An 18,664-nucleotide genomic window follows, 5' to 3' on the forward strand; every position below is an offset into this window, starting at 1 on the left:
GAGACACAGAATCCGAAGCAGGCTCCAGGCTCCGAACTGTCAGCCCAGAGCTCACTGCGGGGCCCGAACCCACCAACCTCGAGATCATGACCCAAGCTGAAGTCAGACGCTCAACCGACTGAGACACCCAGGCGCCCACCAGTTCATATGACTTAAATTCACACCTAAATGGAAAAAGGCAGCCCCGACTTTGGCAGGGTCTGTTTGGCTCTGAATTGAAATTGTCCTACTGGTTTTGTATCTAGAGACTCTGGACTGAGCCAGGGAAGTCCTGTGTGTCGCACCAGCCATGCGTCACGAGATGGCACTGGCTGATCCTTAAGAACCTTACAGTTGCCAACGTTTGAGGATTAGGAAGCACCTTGGAGAAAGTTAATGCCATGGAACCACTGAGGCTCACTGGAGAAATTACGAGAAACAGCGCAGCATCCGGGGATGAGCAACATTTTGAAGGGTCTGGGAAAATCCATAGAAAGAATGGACAGTGATCTCATGGGACTGAAAAGTAGGCCTTTGGAATAAATTCTGGTTCTTCTTTCTTTCTTCCCTTCCTTCCTTCATGGACTTCACGTGCAGAATGGAGTTCACCATACTCCTCATTCACAGCTCACTGTCAGCATGAGTTACGCAAAGCAAATTTGTTTCTTTTTCTCCTTTTAGCCACATAGCCACCCCAGTGGTTATATATATCGATATATATCGATATATATGTATATATATCTTTTAAGTTTATTTCTTTTGAGAGAGACAGAGAGAGCATGAGTTGGGGGCTGGGGCAGAGAGGGAGAGGGAGAATCCCAAGCAAGCTCCGTGAGGTCAGAACAGAGCTAGAACCCACGAACCACGAGAGCCAAAACCAAGAGTCAGACATCTAACTGAAGGCACCCAAGTGGATTTACCTCCATTCTAACGAGGCTGCTATATGTTCTTACAAATAAGCTTGTACAATGCTCAGTACTGAATTTGCCACATCTGTGTGGATTTCTTTAAGGAAGACACTGGTGACTTTGGGGAAACGCCATCTGTGCCTACCGGGGACAGGGCAGAGTGTCACTCACCATGGAGCAAAGGAGTAATTATCAGCCTCCACCAAGGCTGGCTGAGAGTTTGTTTTGCAGGGAGTGAGGGAGAGAGTGAGAACAGGGGTGGGGACAGGTGGGTGGGGATTTAGGGTCCGAGGGAATTCTTTTTTTTTTTTTTCCTTTTCTTTTAATGTTTATTTTTGAGGGGGGCAGGGGGCGGAGAGAGAGGGGGACAGAGGACATGAAGCGGGCTCCACCCTGACAGCACGGCTAATTTGGATGTGATGTAGGCATAATGTGCCATATGCGGTATATTTAATCTTTAAATGAATTCAAGCTTTAAAATTCTGTTTTGAGAAAAAATTTGAGGTGGTTAGAACGGCTCTAAACATAACCCAGGTGTCATAAATCTACACCTAGTTGTCCCTGGTTATCATTCTAAATGACATCTCAAAGCAAGACAGCCATACTGATGTGCTGATTCTGAGCTGGGGGTGCTAATGGCCATTCTGGATTAGGTCTGTTGTCCTAACCTAATTATCACCAGTGCCTCCTGTCGTTTCCAGGCGTGTCTCTGTTGAAGATTATGTTTCTGCAGCGTCTGCGCTCTCTAGTGGCAAAAGAGTGGCAATGGGAAAAGCAGGCTTTTGTGAAATAGATTCTGCAATCAATTTGTATCCACTCCAAGGTGTAAAATCAGGGCTGCAAAAAAAAAAGATATCTAGTCTCCTAAAAATCTGGTGGAAATAATTAGAAGATCACTCAATTCAGAGATACGAAACAAGAACCTCACAAGTGATGAGGGTTTTTGTTGGTGGTTTGTACTTACTGGCAAAATGTAAAATATTGCCCAAACCCTGGAAATACATGAAAAATGAACATGCTGATGATATAGGTGCTATAACCTTTCAGGAAAGTTCTTCGGCAGTTTTCCAAACGTGATGTGTTAATACTGTTTGACCTCGGGGAATTCTATCCCTGGGAGGTTTTTGAAGGACATATGAAGGGTCAAAGAGGTATTGGGGGGAATAATTGCAGTTAAAAAGTAAAAATTTGAAAACAACCAATGTTCTCTCTCTCTCAGATAAATAAATAAAGGTTAAAAAAATTTTTTTTTCATAAATTAGCAGGATGCCCGGAAGTGGCTCATCTGAATGACCAGTGAAAAGAAAGATAGTTAATATCACCAGGTTCTTTTTTTTTTTTTTCTCAAGTTCTCAATATGTATTGCCCTTGTTTTAAATATAATTACATATTCGCATCACTTGATTTTTAATAATCGGCTCTCCCGAGCCAGTACAAGCCAGCTTCAGCAGCCCTGAAGCCTCTAGGAGGCCTTGGCATTGAGCTGTCCACCGGAGACAGCCGTGGATGTGCTGCAGGTTTATGACTGCATTTTCTTATGGATCATGTGGGAGGAAGCAGGGAAGGAATCTTTAGGCAGAAGGCCACAAGGTTCACTTAGACTCAGCTATGCCCTGGTCTCCCTTCTTCCTGATCTGCACAGAGGCTCGGAAGTAGAAGGATTTACCCAAAGGAACAGAAAGGAAAGAAAAGAAGCAGGAAAGGCTTCAATGCAGAAGGAACAGACCCAAAGCTCTGGAAGGGGGGCAGGTCAGGGAGGAGCTGAGGTTGGAAAGCCTCTGCCTCTCTGGCCCTCGGTTCTCATCCTTTGGCTCAAGAAAGGCAGACGTACGGGGGCGCCCAGGTGGCTCCGTCGACAGAGCGTCCGACTTCGGCTCGGGTCATAATCTCGCAAGGCCCGTGGGTTTGAGCCCCGCGTCAGGCTCTGTGCTGACGGCTCGGAGCTTGGAGCCTGCTTTCGATTCTGTGTCTCCGTCTCTCTCTGCCCCTCCCCTGTTCATGTTCTGTCTCTTTCTCTCTCTCAAAAATAAATAAATATTTTTTTTTTTAATTTTTTTAAAAAGGCAGACTTACTGGAGTGGGTGGGGGAACAGATACCTTTTATTGGTCTAACCAGCATAACTAGTAGTGGGTGTGGGCAGAGCTCCCCTATCTGTGCTGGCTCCCATCTTCCCTCTTCTGGGGGTTCTTGACTAACCTCCGGGGGCAAAGAATGTCCTGGGCGGGGGGTGGCAGGCAGAGCCAGGATTGGGAAAGCGATCAGGGTGAAGTAGAAAACGTAGGGTTACCAGATCATTCAAGTAAAAAGTCCATCAGGGCAGAAGAGAGGATGTTTCCCCACACTGGCCCCTCTGCCCTTGCCAGGAATGGAAGGGGGCAGGAAGGTCCCACTAAAGATTTCCTACTGTGTCCTTTGTGCCATCAGCATCCCCGGGATGTTGTAGGATTTTTTGCTGTTCCAATTCTTCAATTTTTTTTTTTCTGCTATTTCCTGTTTCGCTAACAGTTGACTGTGAATTACCTCCTTGGACTGAAGAATAAACATTCTTCCTACACCTTCATACGTGTTAGTCTCATCTGTCAAAGTCATAATCTCTATACCTGTAAGATGGGCATGCTTTTCCGTTCTGTTTAGCTGTTCAGTCTGTACGTCTGCAAGCTTCACCTTCTGTTGAGCGTCAATAACTTTGGCTTGAAGTTCTGTGAAGACCTTCAACTCCGGATCCACGGGAGCCGCCATCTTGGTTTCTATCTCCCAGTTCTTAGGAGGGAATTTTGCTACATGCTTTTGTGGCAGAGAGATTTGATAGCAAGCATCAGAACATGGTTTGAACTGGGGGGTTCATGATCTCACACGGTAAGAACTTCGTGGGTCATCGAGTCCAGGACTAGTCGGAGAGGCAACTGCATGGTGTCTTCTGGGCCACGGGCTCTTTCATCTTTCCCCCCAGGCTTTGTCAGCATAAGGGGAGCCCTTCAGGATTTCCAGAGGACCGCCACAGTTCCGCGCCCCCAGGGACTCAGGGGCAGGTAAACAGCATCTGGGGATACTGGTGGCTTGGGAGCCGCCGCGGAGTCTCCTTTCTGTGATTGGAAAGTTGTTTTCCAAGCACAGCAGCTGTATGGGAAATGGGCTCTCTCAGGAGAAGGAAGGGGAAGGGAGGGGCTCTTGGACGGGTATAGTGTGTCCGCCACAATTTAAGCTCGGTGTTTTCATTGACATTTCTGCCAGAGCCCTATAAGATGCCATATTGCCCCCCTTTACAATCTGGAAATTGTTCCTCCGGGGGCTCCCGTTAACATGCCCCAGACAAGGTTGTCGTCAGGACTTGAACTCCGGTCTGTGAGACTCTACGTCCCAGACTTGTCCCCACTGTAATGGAAGGTGTGGTTTCCAGACCCCAGTAGAAGACAGTATCATAAGTTAAACTTGTAATAGGCTTATGCCCCGGGTGAGCACCCACAGGTAGTTTTCATGCCTGGAAATGCTTCAGATGCCTCAAAGAATCAATCTTTGACATCTGAGACATCACTGTCAAAAGGTCAACGTGTGATCTACTTGCATGCATTAACGTTGTCGCTGTGAATCAAATATGTGCCCGATATTCTGGGATAGAACACAAGTTAGGTAAGTTGTGACAAGTGAAGGGAGAGACAAGCTGAGGTAAACTTGGTGTTGGTGGGGGCCGTTGCTATGGTACAACAGGGAGCGAGCAGGGGACACCCAGAGTCAGGGAGGAAACTTCCCTGGAGGGCGACTCCTGAGGAGAGGGAGGGCCTGGGCGGCCTGCCCCACACTTCTCCACTCACCTTTCATGTCCCGCCCTCCCCACCTGTGCATTCAACTCTACCCAAAGGATGCATGGCTCCCTGAGGGTCAAGTTGCTAAAATTATTTCACTAAGCTTTCTCATCCAGAGGAGAGTGAAAACACACTCTAGTTATCTCTAGAAATTTTTGAAACCATCTATTTCCATTACAAAAATTTACATTTCTTTTTTTTTTAATGTTTATTTATTTTGAGAGAGAGAGAGAGAGAGAGAGCAATCAGGGGAGGGGCAGAGAGAGAGGGAAAGAGAATCCTAAGCAGGCTCTGCACTGGCAGGGCGGAGCCTGACGTGGGGCTTGAACCTACGAACCGTGAGATCATAACTTGAGCCAAAATCAAGAGTCCAACGCTTAACCTACTGAACCACCCAGGCACCCCCAAAATTTGCATTTCTACAGCAAGATACCTCACACGTGTCGTTGGACACATGTGACCACTAGGCCCCAAATGTCACCGCACACTGAGAACCGTGCTCACATTTGCAGAAAGGATCAGAACCCCAAGCCCTGCCCATCCCTCATCTGTTGCCTTGTCTTATCCAGGCTTTCTCGCCCTGTGTTCTTGTGGAAACCCTGAGGGACTTGACATGTGTACCTAATGCTTCTTTTCCCACAAGCTCATGGGTCCTCTCACATTTGTCCCCAGGTTCACTGAATCAACAGCCCCGTAAGCGTCCTGACAACACCCCTTTCACTTCTGTGTTTCCTTAGGAGCCAGAAAGGAAAGAGGCGGTCGTCACTAAATCATCTCCATGTCTCGTGGCTCCATAAACCCTGTGTTCCAGCATCTCTGATCCCTCTGCTGGCCGTGGGTCCCTTTCTGCCCTGCTGACCCCTCTCTCCTGGACCTTGGGGAAAGGTCTTTCTGGCGTTGTGTCCTGGTCTTCAGCTCCTGCTGCAGGAGGCTCCTAGGGGAAGGCTCCACACCACAGTCCTCCCCTTGAGCAGTCAGGCTCTCCAAGCTTGGGTCGGTCGTAGGGAGGTGAGCCCACACTATCTAGAATCACTGCCTTTTCCTGACCTAAACAGCCTCTTACTGAATTTGACCCACCCCACCAGATCCGTTCATGTGGTGCCTTTTTTTTTTTTTTTTTTAAATCTCAGGTGTTCTCTTCTCCTCCTCCACAGTCTGGCTGTCACTGGGGTCTCAGCCCTGTAGATATATCCCTAATGAACTCTGTGAACAAGGTTCAAATTCTTTCCCATGGGAGTTCCCGGGGTCCCATTCTAATCCCAACCCCTGTTAACATCTCCCAAACACATGGTGCCCATTCAGAAAGTGCCACACGCGGGGTACCTGGGTGGCTCAGGTGGTTAAGTGTTGGACTCTCGATTTTGGCTCAGGTCATGATCTCATGGTTCGGTCTGTGAGACTGAGTCCTGCATCGGGCTCTGTGCTGATGGCATGGAGCCTTCTTGGGACTCCCCCTCGCCCCCTCTCTCTTTCTCTCTCTCTCTCTCTGTCCCTCCCCTGCTCGCTCTCTCTCTCCTTCTCTCTCTCTCTCTCAGAATAAGTAAGTAAACATTAAAAAAAAAAAAAAAGGCAAGAAAGTTTCACACAGAACATAAAGACAAAGCTAGTCTTGGAGTGGAAGGGAGAGGCAGCCAATGACTCTGAGTTCTGACCTGGCCAAGACAACTGAGTACATTAAAGGTGTGTTTTAAGTTGCTTATTAATGAGTAAAAGTGCTGGTTCAAACAATGTCCTACGTTTCTCCCTTAAGTTACCCAAGGACATAGGTGGTCCTCACTGACACGTGAACGGCTCCAGGGCGTTCCCTCCCCCATGTGCCTGGGCACAGTCTATCTTCCTCTGACTGAATTCTTCCTTCAAGATTTGACCAGGTGCCATCTTCCAGAAAGCCTTCCCTTAACCCCCACATTCAGCATCAGCCAGACACATCTCCAGTCTGGAGTGCCACAGCACATCTGCCCCGTCATTATTGCGATTATCTGTCCCTTGTCTCCAGCCGCCATTTTGTTATCTGCGCCTCGTTGATGGAGCTTATGACATTCATCTTTGGATTTCAGTCGCTTAACCAACTGAGCCACCCAGGTGCCCTGGGGGTTACCTGTTTTTATTAATTAATTAATTAATTTATTTATTTATTTACTTATAATATGAAATTTACCGTCAAATTGGTTTCCATACAACACCCAGTGCTCATCCCAACAGGTGCCCTCCTCACTACCCATCGGGTTACCCGTTTTTAACAACAGAATAATTGTGCTCATTTATCTATCCATAAACATACAGTAGTTGTCTTGGAAAAATAGAACATTGGACCCCCAAACGACCCAAACTGATTTTTTATTTTACTGTTTATAAAATGAAGTTGTGGCTTTATGGCTTGTGCTTATTTTTATTCTTTTTTTCTGTGGAGCATTATTTATTCCCACTCTTAAAGAGGCATCAGAAAGAACAGTCAACAAAAATGTTCTTTAGAAAAATGGAAATTGCTTGTTTGGGCCCGGGGGGCGGGGGGGCGGTGGTAACATTACCCATTTTCTTTTCTATTTCCCTGCTGCTTTATCCTTCCTCACCTTTCTGTTTTGTTGGTCTCTGAAACGTCTCAGAACAAATGTCTTCAACAGCTTTTGTCTGACTAGACTCACAGTTCCTGCTACAAATCAATTTTTGTGTGTTCAATTGTTGCTATTTGGAGTTCACCAAAAAGCAGCCAGAAGGTGCCTCAAAGTTACCTCAGTGTGCGGGGACTGCAATAACTTTTATTTTTTAAGTTTACTTATTTATTTTGAGAGAGAGAGAGAGAGAGAGAGAGCAAGCAAAAGCAGGGGAGGGGCAGAGAGAGAATCTCAAGCAGACTCCATGTGGAGCCCAACGCAGGGCTTGAACTCACAAACCGTGAGATCATGACCTGAGCCGATTCCAAGAGTCAGACGCTTAACTGACTGAGCCACCCAAGCACCCCATAAAATGACTATTTTTTTAAAGTAAGCAGTCTCCGTGCCCAATGTAGGGCTTGAACTCACGACCCCAGGATCAAGAGTCACATGTTCTACCAACTGAGCCAGCCAGGCGCTCCTAAAATGACTTTTTAAAAATGATGTTTTGCAACGCTTTGTTTTTGGGGGCTGTGTGGAAGGAAAGGAAGCCATTAAGGGAAGCAAGGCGGCTTCTGGTGCTGTAAGGACGGACCCTAACCGCAGCAGCTACCAGTGGGGAGGTGGGGGGGGGGGGGTCCTGCTGGGGTCAAGATCCAAAAGTCAAGCGCGAGCGAGGAGGCGCGCTTAATTAAAGATTTGCTTTCGGGATGTGGTTTACAGGTGGCAATCAGAGCTCATGCAGCAGCACGAGAGATCACATTGCATTCTGGAATCTTCACACTGCCAGAGCCGAGAGCAATGTTAGCCTGAGGCCAAGAGATGGCACTGTCGGCCCAGCAGAGAGAGAGCCACCCCCCCCCCCACCCCCCCCAGGATGACGGGCCACCCAAATGCACAGCCTGGGATTTTTCAGATTTGCTTTCTCCTTGGCCTCAGTGGCTCCCTCAAACCCCCCAAATAACTGCCCATGCCGGGCCACATAGGAGTCTTTTCTCGTCACCCTGAGGAAGGCCTGAGCTCCCAGACATACACGACCTAAAGCTGAGCCAGCCTCCTGGGGAGTTTCTAGTCCTGCTGAAAAGGGGATCTGGCAGGGGTTGGGAGGGGGAGCTTGTGAGTGCTCTTGGGAAACCGGGGCTGTCCTGGAGATAGCCTGGCATAACGACAAAGCCACAAAATCAGGGCCGGGTGAACAAGAGAGAAAACAGAGGAACCGAAGCGCCAGCAAAAGTAATTGGATCTTAAATCATTGCTGGGATGACATAAATCTTCTGCTTTCATGCGATGAACACATTTCGGCCTCACTTCGTCCAGCTGCCCCCGGAAAGTCAAGTCGCTTCGGCTGTGGATCAATCCCTTGGAAAGTCTTCTCCCGGCCACGCAGCCTCCATCTTTCCGTGGGTTTCTCTGCACCACATTCTCCTTCTCGCATGTCACCTGCCACGTGGGGACAAGATACGCTCTCTCGCAAAAAAGAAAGAGAGGACTGTTTTTGAGCTCGGTTACAGAAAGCACGGTAATTAAGAAGGAACGGGGCTAGCCTCATAGCTTAGGTTGTGCCAAGTTCTTGATTAGCTACATGTGCACCTCGTGCTTCGTGAATCCTGTGGGGAAGATGTTTACTCAAAAGAGACTCTCCCTCCCCCTCAAGCATATTTGAGCCATTGTCCTCATTTCCACCTTCAGCCTGGGTGTGCTTGTCAAACTAAACATAATGAGAAAGATTAAAGCCATAGGGAAAAACACATCCAGTAACACACCGATAAGGTTTAGAGCTGGGAAGGCCCTTAGCACGCCGCTGCCTGAAGGTGACAGAGTGCTGAGTAAAAATAGAGATGGCCGGACCCCTCCAGAGCTTCTGAATCACAATTCCTAGGGGCAGGCCGTCGTGATCTGCAGTTTCAATAATCCCCCCGGTGATTCTTATCATGAAGAAGCTTAGGAAACAGTATCTAAGAAATGATCAGGTTCAATAGTCCAGTAAAGGACCAAATAGCACATATTTAAGGCTCTGGGGACCGTGCCATCTCGGTCACACCTGCTCCACACAGAGCGAAAGCAGCCATAGACTGTGTGTCAGTGATGGGCGTGGCTATGTTCCAATAAAACTTTATTTACAAAAGCAGCCCGGGCACTGAAGTTTAACGACCGCTGTTTCATTTTACGGGTGAAGACACTTGCCGAGGCTGAGGTTAGTGGCCCAGCCAAACCCAGATCCCTGGGCCCCTAGAACAATGTTTCCTTTACCACCGTACCTCATGCTCCTACCCTGAATATAGACCCAGCATGGTCGGTTCACTGTTTTGGAACAAACGTTCTGTCATACCTCTTGTGGCCAGAGACTCTCATGATGAGGAAATGTGTATACCCCTTACAAATACACACACACACACACACACACACACACATACACACACACACACACACATATATATATATATATATATATGAATGAAGAATCCACTGCTTATGTTAAAACCTAAAAATGTTGTGGGTCAACTAAAATTTTCAGTTCAAATTGTTTTAAAAATGTTCTTTTAAACTTATTTGTGACCAAGTCAGTTTTCAAAAACGATGTGGCTTTCTTTTAAAAGGAAGGATTTAAAATAACTGGCATCTCCCTATCTCAGTTTTTCACTTAAGAATTCAGACTTGAAAACCTTAAGAGACTTTAAATACAGAGAAGAGACTGAGGGTTGCTGATGGGGTGTTGGTTGGGGGGATGGGCTAAATGGGTGACGGGCATTAAGGAGGGCACTTGTTGGGATGAGCGCTGGGCGTGATATGTAAGTGATGACTAAATTCTACTCCTGAAACTATTACTACACTATATGTTAACTAGCTTGGATTAAAATAGAATATAATAGAATAAAATAAAATAAAATAAAATAATAAAATAAAATAAAGAATTCGAACTTGAAATCTAATATAAAATTTTCTGAATCTAGTATTTAAAATCTAATGGTCTTCCCATTTACTTCTTATACAACAGCGCCCTCTGACGGCGTAACGTTTCCTAAAATTTATGTGTTTGATCATCACAGCGGTACTTTATCTCTAATTTGTGAGCTTAACTGTGGCCAGGTAATTCTAGAGGTACAAAGTTCCCAAAAGCCATCGGAAGTTGTTAAACACGCGGTGCTTTCACAGAGTTACTTAGCAACAGATGTCGCCAGAACCTTCATCTGATGCAACACTTAACCTCTTGACAAAACCTATTATTTCTTATTTTCTTTTGTTTTTACTGAAACATTTTATCAGTTTCAGGTGTACAACATGGTGAGTCAACGTTTTGTGACCAAGTCATGAATCACCTTGAGAGGATATCTAGTTCTCTGGACACGTCCTTCTAAACAACCAACCCCCTTTTAAACAACCTTTTAATCTTCCCGATCCCTTTTAAACAACCGTCCTAGAAACAAATTCCTTCATTACAACAGGCCAAGTTTCTCTTGTCCTGTTCTCCCGGTAGCAGGGAGCATCTGGTAGCCATTTTCTTTGTACATCTAAAGGACCATCCTTAAAGTGCGACATAGTTGCTCTTCTCCTGGCAAAGCAGCAGACTCTTAGCATTTTCTCAGAAAACTTGTCCTCCAGGGCTTTAATTCTGAAGTCATTTTTATGGGTCTGGAGCCTCCTCCAAGCTGCCCACACCCTCTTAAACTGCATGGATTTAGAATGGGCTCAGGCCACTGGTGAGCTTTGACTTCTAAAGGAAGAATTTTAGAAGAGTAAGTTGTGCTTTCTTCTATTGGGTTGGCGGGGCCTCTGGTTACTTAATGGTGATCCTTTCTGGTATGAGCCACACTCTGGGAGTATCGTGGGGGAAACCAGAGAGCTGAGATCCTGTTGACTTCTTGGAAGAAGGTCCTCATTCTCTTTCAACCATCAGAAGCTCATGTCCTTCTCTCAAAGGGCAGGGGATATTTGTGTCTGGTTGTTGCTGTTGTTGTTGTTTTGGCTTTGGGGGGTGTTTTGGTACCCAGAAAATATTTGCCTGGAATATGGAAACAGGCATTTTTGGAACTCCTGTAGAATTATTTGTTGTGCTGGAATTAGGAAATTTTTAGGATGAAAAACAATGTCGCAATTGTTGCTTAAAAAAACCCCAGAAAACGTTGGCATTTAAATGACCCTAGTCTCCTTTCCCTTTCCAGTTCTTGCATGAAGGGTACTTTCAGCAGCTTGTCATGGTTAGTGTCCCATTTTCACCCAACTTTTATTTGGAAAAATCTCAAATCAACAGTGAAGTTGAACACGCATAGACTCTTCATCTACATTCACTAGTTGTTAGCATTTCCCCATATTTGCTTTATGGTTCTCTCTCTTCACACATTCACATACACACACACATACACACACCACTTTCTTGTTTTGACTGAAACATTTGAAAATCAGTTGCTTCCCCCCCCCCCAAAAAAAAAAAGTTAGAGAGGGAAGGAGCCAAACCATAAGAGACTCTTAAGAACTGAGAATAAACTGAGGGTTGATGGGGGATGGAAGGGAAGGGAGGGTAGGTGATGGGCATGGAGGAGGCACCTGTTGGGATGAGCACTGGGTGTTGTATGGAAACCAATTTGACAATAAATTTCATATTAAAAAAAAAGAAAGCAAATCAGTTGCCGACACCATAAGACTTCACCTCTAAGAGCTTCAGCCGACTCCTAAGAAAATGGATATTAATTCCAGAACATCATCTAATGCACAATCCATATTCAGATTTCCACAACTGTCTCCAAAACGTCTTTTCCTGGCTGTTGTACTTTCTGGTGCAGGTCCAATCTGGGCCCACATGGCATTGGTGTCCAGTCTCTGGAGTCTCCTTCTAATCAAGAACAGTCTCCTCACTTTCTATGTTTTTCATGACATTGACTTTTGTGTAGGATCCAGGCCAACTGGTCTCGCAGAATGTCCCATATTCTGAAATTGTCTGATTGTTTCCTTATGATTACATTCGAGTTAAACATTTTTGCCAAGAATGCCACACTGGTGATATTGTATACTTCTTTTCACGTCGCATCAGGAGGCTCAGAAGGATGATGCTAAGTTGATCGCTTTCCTAAGGTGATGTCTGCCAAGTCTAAGGTGAAGACATATTTTCCCAAGTGTACACGTGATACTTGAGTCTGAATGGCATGTTCTCTGCTAATCTTATACCCGGTGGTCTTATTGTCCGTTGTTGATCTTTGCCTGAATCAAGACAAGGGGCTGCAAAATGGTGATTTTCCATTTTTATAATTTCTTCCAATTATTAGCTGGTATTGTTCGGTAAAGAAGAGTTTTCTCTCTTCCTTCCCTCTCTCTCTCTCTTTCTCCCCCCTCCCTTCTCTCTCTCCACCCAGTGCTCTTGACTAGAAGAATTCCCAAAGCTTCACTGAGTTACGCCCTTGCTACCTTTATGACAGCTGACCTGGAGCGGAGGGTAGTGAAAGCATCTCAATTCTGTTGTGTTTCTCCTAATAAAATCACATAAATTTGCATACTGTTTCAAATTGAATTTATTTTTTTCTTCCTGTTGTTTCCAACTGAATTTATTTTTTTCCTCCTGTGGGACCAGGGCTTCCTTGTTGATTCTCAAAGCAGGTCACAAAGGTACCAAGTGGTGTTTGATGAAGGGGAAGGGCAATGGCCATGAACTTCACTGGGCCTTATGGGCCGAGTATCAATTTTGCTGTCTTCCCCTAGTCTGTTCACACTTTCTTCCTGGCGACTACTTCACACCTTCTGCTCTCTCTTCAAACCTTCAAAGCCACCTCAGCTATCTGCACTTGTAGCTAACAACCTTGCTTTCTACTTTTGGAATCAGAGGAAGCAGCTAGAAAAGAGTTTCATGTTTCCCTGGCACTATGGCTCCCCACCCCATCCCACTGGCATCTGTACCCCAATATTCTGCTTTCCCTCCCATTACCACAGGCAAGCTCTCCATGCTCCCTTTCCCGTGAGAATGTAAAGGATAGGGCCTTTCTCAGTGTTGTTCACTTTTGTGTACCAGATGACCCAAACAGTAAACTCCCCACAAATATTTGCGGTGCATAAATGAGTGAATGAAATTAGCCCCCCCCCCATTCATTTCTCGCTAGGCAGTTTTGATCAATTTTAGAGGGACAAGGGTATAGGGAACATTTGATAAATTGGATGGAAACCAATCTCTTATAAAACAATTTGTTCTCTAAATAATCCAGGAAAGCAGACTTTTCATTTAATTTATATTTTAAAATATTTATGCACCTGCACAGTTTTAAAAGTGAAACAGTTACATTACTTAAAATGAGAACCAGCATAGCCCTGCCCTATCCTTTCTAATCTTGATTTTTCAGTCTTTAGGTAAAAGCATTTTCACTGATTTTACCTATTTTTCTTGGTATTTATCCTCATATTTCTTATATATTTTTATATAACTGATTTATATGTAATATTTTTTTAGATATTCTCTAATGATTTTCTTATTTGGAAGATGAGAATTTATTGCTCTTAAATAGTTTCTTCTCTCCAACATTTCTTTTCCCTACCCCACTATGCTTACCACTATAAATATGTCATAGGTTTTGGTTAAACCAACATTTATATGCACAGAAGAGTCATGTAATATACTTTTTGTACAGCTTTCTATTTTCCTTGGAGATAATAATTGCCTTGGGTTTTTTTTTTCCAATTTGCTTAGTTTTCTTTGTATCATTAATTTATCCCCAAACTCTGTCCCAACAGAGTAAATCTTCCAGTAATTTCAAACACATCTCTCAATTTCTTTCTTTCTTTTTTTGTTTTTGAAACATCCCTTTCAAGCCTTTCATCCTGTTACTCCAACCTACAATGGTTGCTCTCAAGGTCTGCACTAAGTTGTTATCCTAGGATCTCCCTCTGCCATCACTTTTAGAATTGTCTTAATCTCCCTCTTTGGTTCTCCCATTTCCTGGATCCCATGTCATCTTCTTTCTTGATTTATTCAGTCATTTTGATGAAATTCATACTCAAGCAGCTTCCTGAGAAATGAGTGGGAGGTAAATATATTGGGACTTTGCATATATGAAAATGTTTTCATTCTATTCTCATCCTTGATTGACATTGTATTATTTTTTTAAAATTTTTTAATGTTTATTAATTTTTGAGAGAGAGAGCACAGACAGGGGAGGGGCAGAGAGAGGGAGACACAGAATCCGAAGCAGCCTCCAGGCTCCGAGCTGTCAGCACAGAGCCCGATGCAGGGCTTGAACCCACAGACTGGGAGATCATGACCTGAGCCGAAGTCAGACACTCAACCAACTGAGCCACCCAGGCGCCCCAACTTGATTGACATTTTAAAAAAGTATAAAATTCTTAGTTGGAAATCATTCTTTTTCATAATTTTGAAGGAATTTCTTCTGTTAGTTCCCATTTTGTGAAACCTAATATAAGTTCAGTTCTCTGTCTTTTATGTGAGATGTGTGTGTATGTGTGTGCACGCATGTATGTGTGTGTGCGTGTGTGTGTGCATGTGTGTGTGTATTTTCCTCCCTCAGATAAAGGAGAGGAGAGAGAGAATCCCAAGCAAGTTCCATGCTGTTAGTGCAGAGCCTGACACGGGGCTTCATCCCACAAACTTGTGAAATCATGACCTGAGATGAAATCAAGAGTTCGACACTCAACCAACTGAGTCACCCAGTTGCCTCTCTCTGATGGGTTTCTTAAAAAATTTATTGGTCAAGTCACTCAGTAGGTTCTTTCAACCCATAAACTCATGTCCTTCAGTTCTGGGGAGTTTCCTTGAATTCATTCTTTGCTGCCTTCCTCCTCTACATTTTTTCTATTCTCTTTTTCTGGATCCCCTACGATCGAGATGATGGACTGCTCGAATGGTCTAAACTTTTCCTCCTCTCCTATTGTCCACTTATTTAGATTCATATTTTTTTAACTGGGAGGTTTTTTCAGCCTCTTTTTCAATATTTTTCGTGAATTTTTATTTTTGCCCAATAGTTTCAATTTATGAAAGCTTTTGGGGGGGGTATTTCAAAAGTTCTTTTTCTTTCTCTTTCTTTCTTTTTTTTTTTTTAAGATTTAAGTAATCTCTAAAAACAATGAGGGGCTTGAACTCACAACCCAGAGATCAAGAGTTGTGTGTTCTTCTGACTGAGCCAGCCAGGTGCCCCCAAAAGTTCTTTTTTTTATGGCTTCCTATTTTTGTCCACAAATGCAACGTCCTCTCTTTTGTCTTTGTGTATTTTAATGGTTTTAAAAAATTGTTTCCCATTTCTACATTGCTTTTCTTTCTCTGATTTCCTTTATTTGTTTGGTTTTATCCTCATCCTTTCATATTAGATAATTTATTCACATTTCTAGTGACCTCTTCTTTCATAGCTAGTGAGGCAGTGACAAGATGACTGGGAACTCTGTGTTTCAATCTACAGTGAATCCTTTTTATTCTAAATGATAGGCTCCTGGTGTATACATTTGGATGTCTGAGTTATTGGTAATAGAATGGGGGAATCAATAAATAATATTCTTTTATTCCCCAAGTGAGCTTGAAACCAATGGAGGCACACAAATGGAGATCAAAGCAAGAGCTTTATTTCTGATAATGCTGATTGGAGAATGTGGTTTTAGATGTATCCCTTTTTAAAAAAAATTTTTTTTTGAGAGAGAGAGAGAGAGAGCACACACACATGTGAGTGTACTCTCAACTCTCTCGAGACTGTGGGAGGGGCATAGGGAGAGGGAGACTCTTAGGCAGGAGACCCACGCAGGGCTCCATCTCACAATCATGAGATCATGACCTGAGCCAAAAATCAAGAGTCAGAAGCTTAACCAACCGAAGTACCAGATGCTCCAAGATGTATCCCTTAATTTGACCAAGTCACAATGCATTCCCTACAATGCAGATGGAAAATTTCAGGTCTCTTTCACACAGGCAAAGCATGCCTGTAAATCTTAACCTACAGTGGACAGTAAACCTTAATGTACTTTCTTGGAAGAATATTGTCTAAAAGATCTGTATAGTGATACTGATACTGTTTTTCACTGAGCCCTTATTGGGCTCAAAAAGTCTTTTTTGATGAACTAATCCCTACCTTAACCTATCTAGAATACAAGGTCAAGGTACGCCTCTGTCATGTAAGGCAAGTTGCAGCTCACTAAAGGAATTAACTTCCTGCCTTTTTCAGAACAGAAGCATCACTCTCCACATTTTTCAGTCTTCAAGGTCAACTTTGTACCTGTGCCTGTTTCCTAGCTAAAGCACCAAGACGCTGGGGTTCGGGAAGTCAATAAACAGCTCCATTCAAACATTCCAAATTTGGAACCAAATGAGAAATGAAACATAGGCAAACAAATGATCAAAATGTCAATATGTTACTGATTAAACTGATTGAAGAATGTGATATCAGATCTGAGGCCTAATAAGCTTATTGACATCTGTCCCCAAATTAGTCCGATTTATCCAACCCGGCTCTGAAACATAAGGACAGTCACAAGATCCACAGGCTCTTTATGTATTCCCTAGTCATCTCATAAGGAGAACAGACAAAAATAAAACTGAGCTTGGGTGGCTCAGTCGGCTAAGCGTCTGACCCCCAGTCTCAGCTCAGGTCTTGATCTCAGGGTCATAAGTTTGTGACCCTGAGGGGGAAAAAAAAAGATGGCAAAAAAAAAAAAAAAAAAAGAACATGTTTCATTCATTTGAAATATAATAGGTATTTAAAAATAGATGTTTGCTGAATGAATAAATGCATAAACAAATCAAAGAAAGTGTAGTTGGCAAATTGTTTTTTATGATGATATAGTGTCTATAAATTTAGGAAGACTAACAAGAGAAAAAAAGAGAACTAATACTCAATGGGAAAATGTGGCTTATTTAACTTTGTTCTAAAGTTGTGTGGCTCTTGGTTTCGTGTCTCATAAAAAGTAATGCTCAACTAGCCAGGAAGTCACCAAGAGCCTATTTCCGGATGTTTAAAGAGAAACAATCTCCAGAAGGTTATTGACCATTAATACACTTTACAATTGGGGGAGATTTTTATTTTCTTTTTCATTTCCTGTTTCTTATCTTATGTTCTCAAATTGAGGACATTCCTTGGCCAGAGTAGCGCGTTTCTGCACGATCTGCCTCCTGCCATTTATCAAAACTTTGTCTTGACCCTTTACAGTTAATCAAAACCAGGAGGCAAAATTTCAGAAAAGGACAGAGTTGTAGTTTTCACAACAGGAGTAGTGAGTGAGTGTGTGTGTGTGTGTGTGTGTGTGTGAGTGTGCGGGTGTGCGATTGGAGGTGGTGCTGATGGTAAGACACAAAGGAAAGCATGGACTTTGGTTAGTGATGTGAGGAGTGAAGGACTTTTACAGAAATGCCAATGTAGGTATCAACTTACACTGTTGAAAATATAATATGATGCGGTATACGTATGCCAGGATTGTTGATAGTGATAACAAAGCGGATCAACCTCAACCCCAAACAATTGTTTTTGTTATTGAACTTGTTTTGTTTTGCATCGAACACGAGGCGATGAATTTAAGGTTTCCATTTATGGTTTCCAAAAAGAAAGTAATTTGGCAGTGATAGTTTCCCACTAAGGGCAAATAAATTATGCTATGACACAAATCTGGTTTCCTTCTTGTCAATAGTGCTTACCATATGTCAGCTAAGGTTGGCCTGATTTATCGGCATGAGAAGTTTCATGACCAGCAACTGTGACCATGGTAACCACTGAAACACCCTATTACGTTCTTTTTGGCTTGGACTCTTTGGAGAACCAATGGTCATTTGGCCATGGGAAAATGGAGCACCATATTCCTTCTGGAAAATTTTTGATGAGTAGGTAGAACAGAGGGAAAATGATGATACCTGACTTTCACTGAACATGTATACTCTTCCAAGTACCATTATAAGTACTTTATATGCATTATTTCATTTACTTCTCATAATTCATTTATTTTTTAAGCTTTTAAAAATTATTTTCATTATTTTAAAATTATAATGATTTTAGTAATTTAATAATTAAAAAAATATTTTTGAGAGAGAAAGAGAGACAGAGCACGAGCGGGAGAGGGGCAGAGAGAGAGGGAGACACAGAATCGGAAGCAGGCTCCCGGCTCTGAGCTGTCAGCACAGAGCCCGAGGTGGGGCCCGAACTCACAGACCACAAGGTCATGACCTGAGCCAAAGCCAGATGCCTAACCGACTGAGCCACTCAGGTGCCCCATGATAATTCATTTATTTATAGAAGACAAAATTAGGCTTGGAGAGATTAAACCCCCTTCTCAAGGTCATACAAGTAGTAAGTAGTAGATATGGGATTCAAACCTTGCTTTGTTTGGATTTAAAGCCTGAGCTCCTAACTACTGTTCCACATTGCCTTACCTCCCTACCTGGGAACTGGGATCTCCGTGGGGTTAGTCACCGTATCCTATTAACTC

The sequence above is a fragment of the Neofelis nebulosa genome, chromosome 11 (genome assembly GCF_028018385.1).
Source record: "Neofelis nebulosa isolate mNeoNeb1 chromosome 11, mNeoNeb1.pri, whole genome shotgun sequence".
Taxonomy (NCBI): domain Eukaryota; kingdom Metazoa; phylum Chordata; class Mammalia; order Carnivora; family Felidae; genus Neofelis; species Neofelis nebulosa.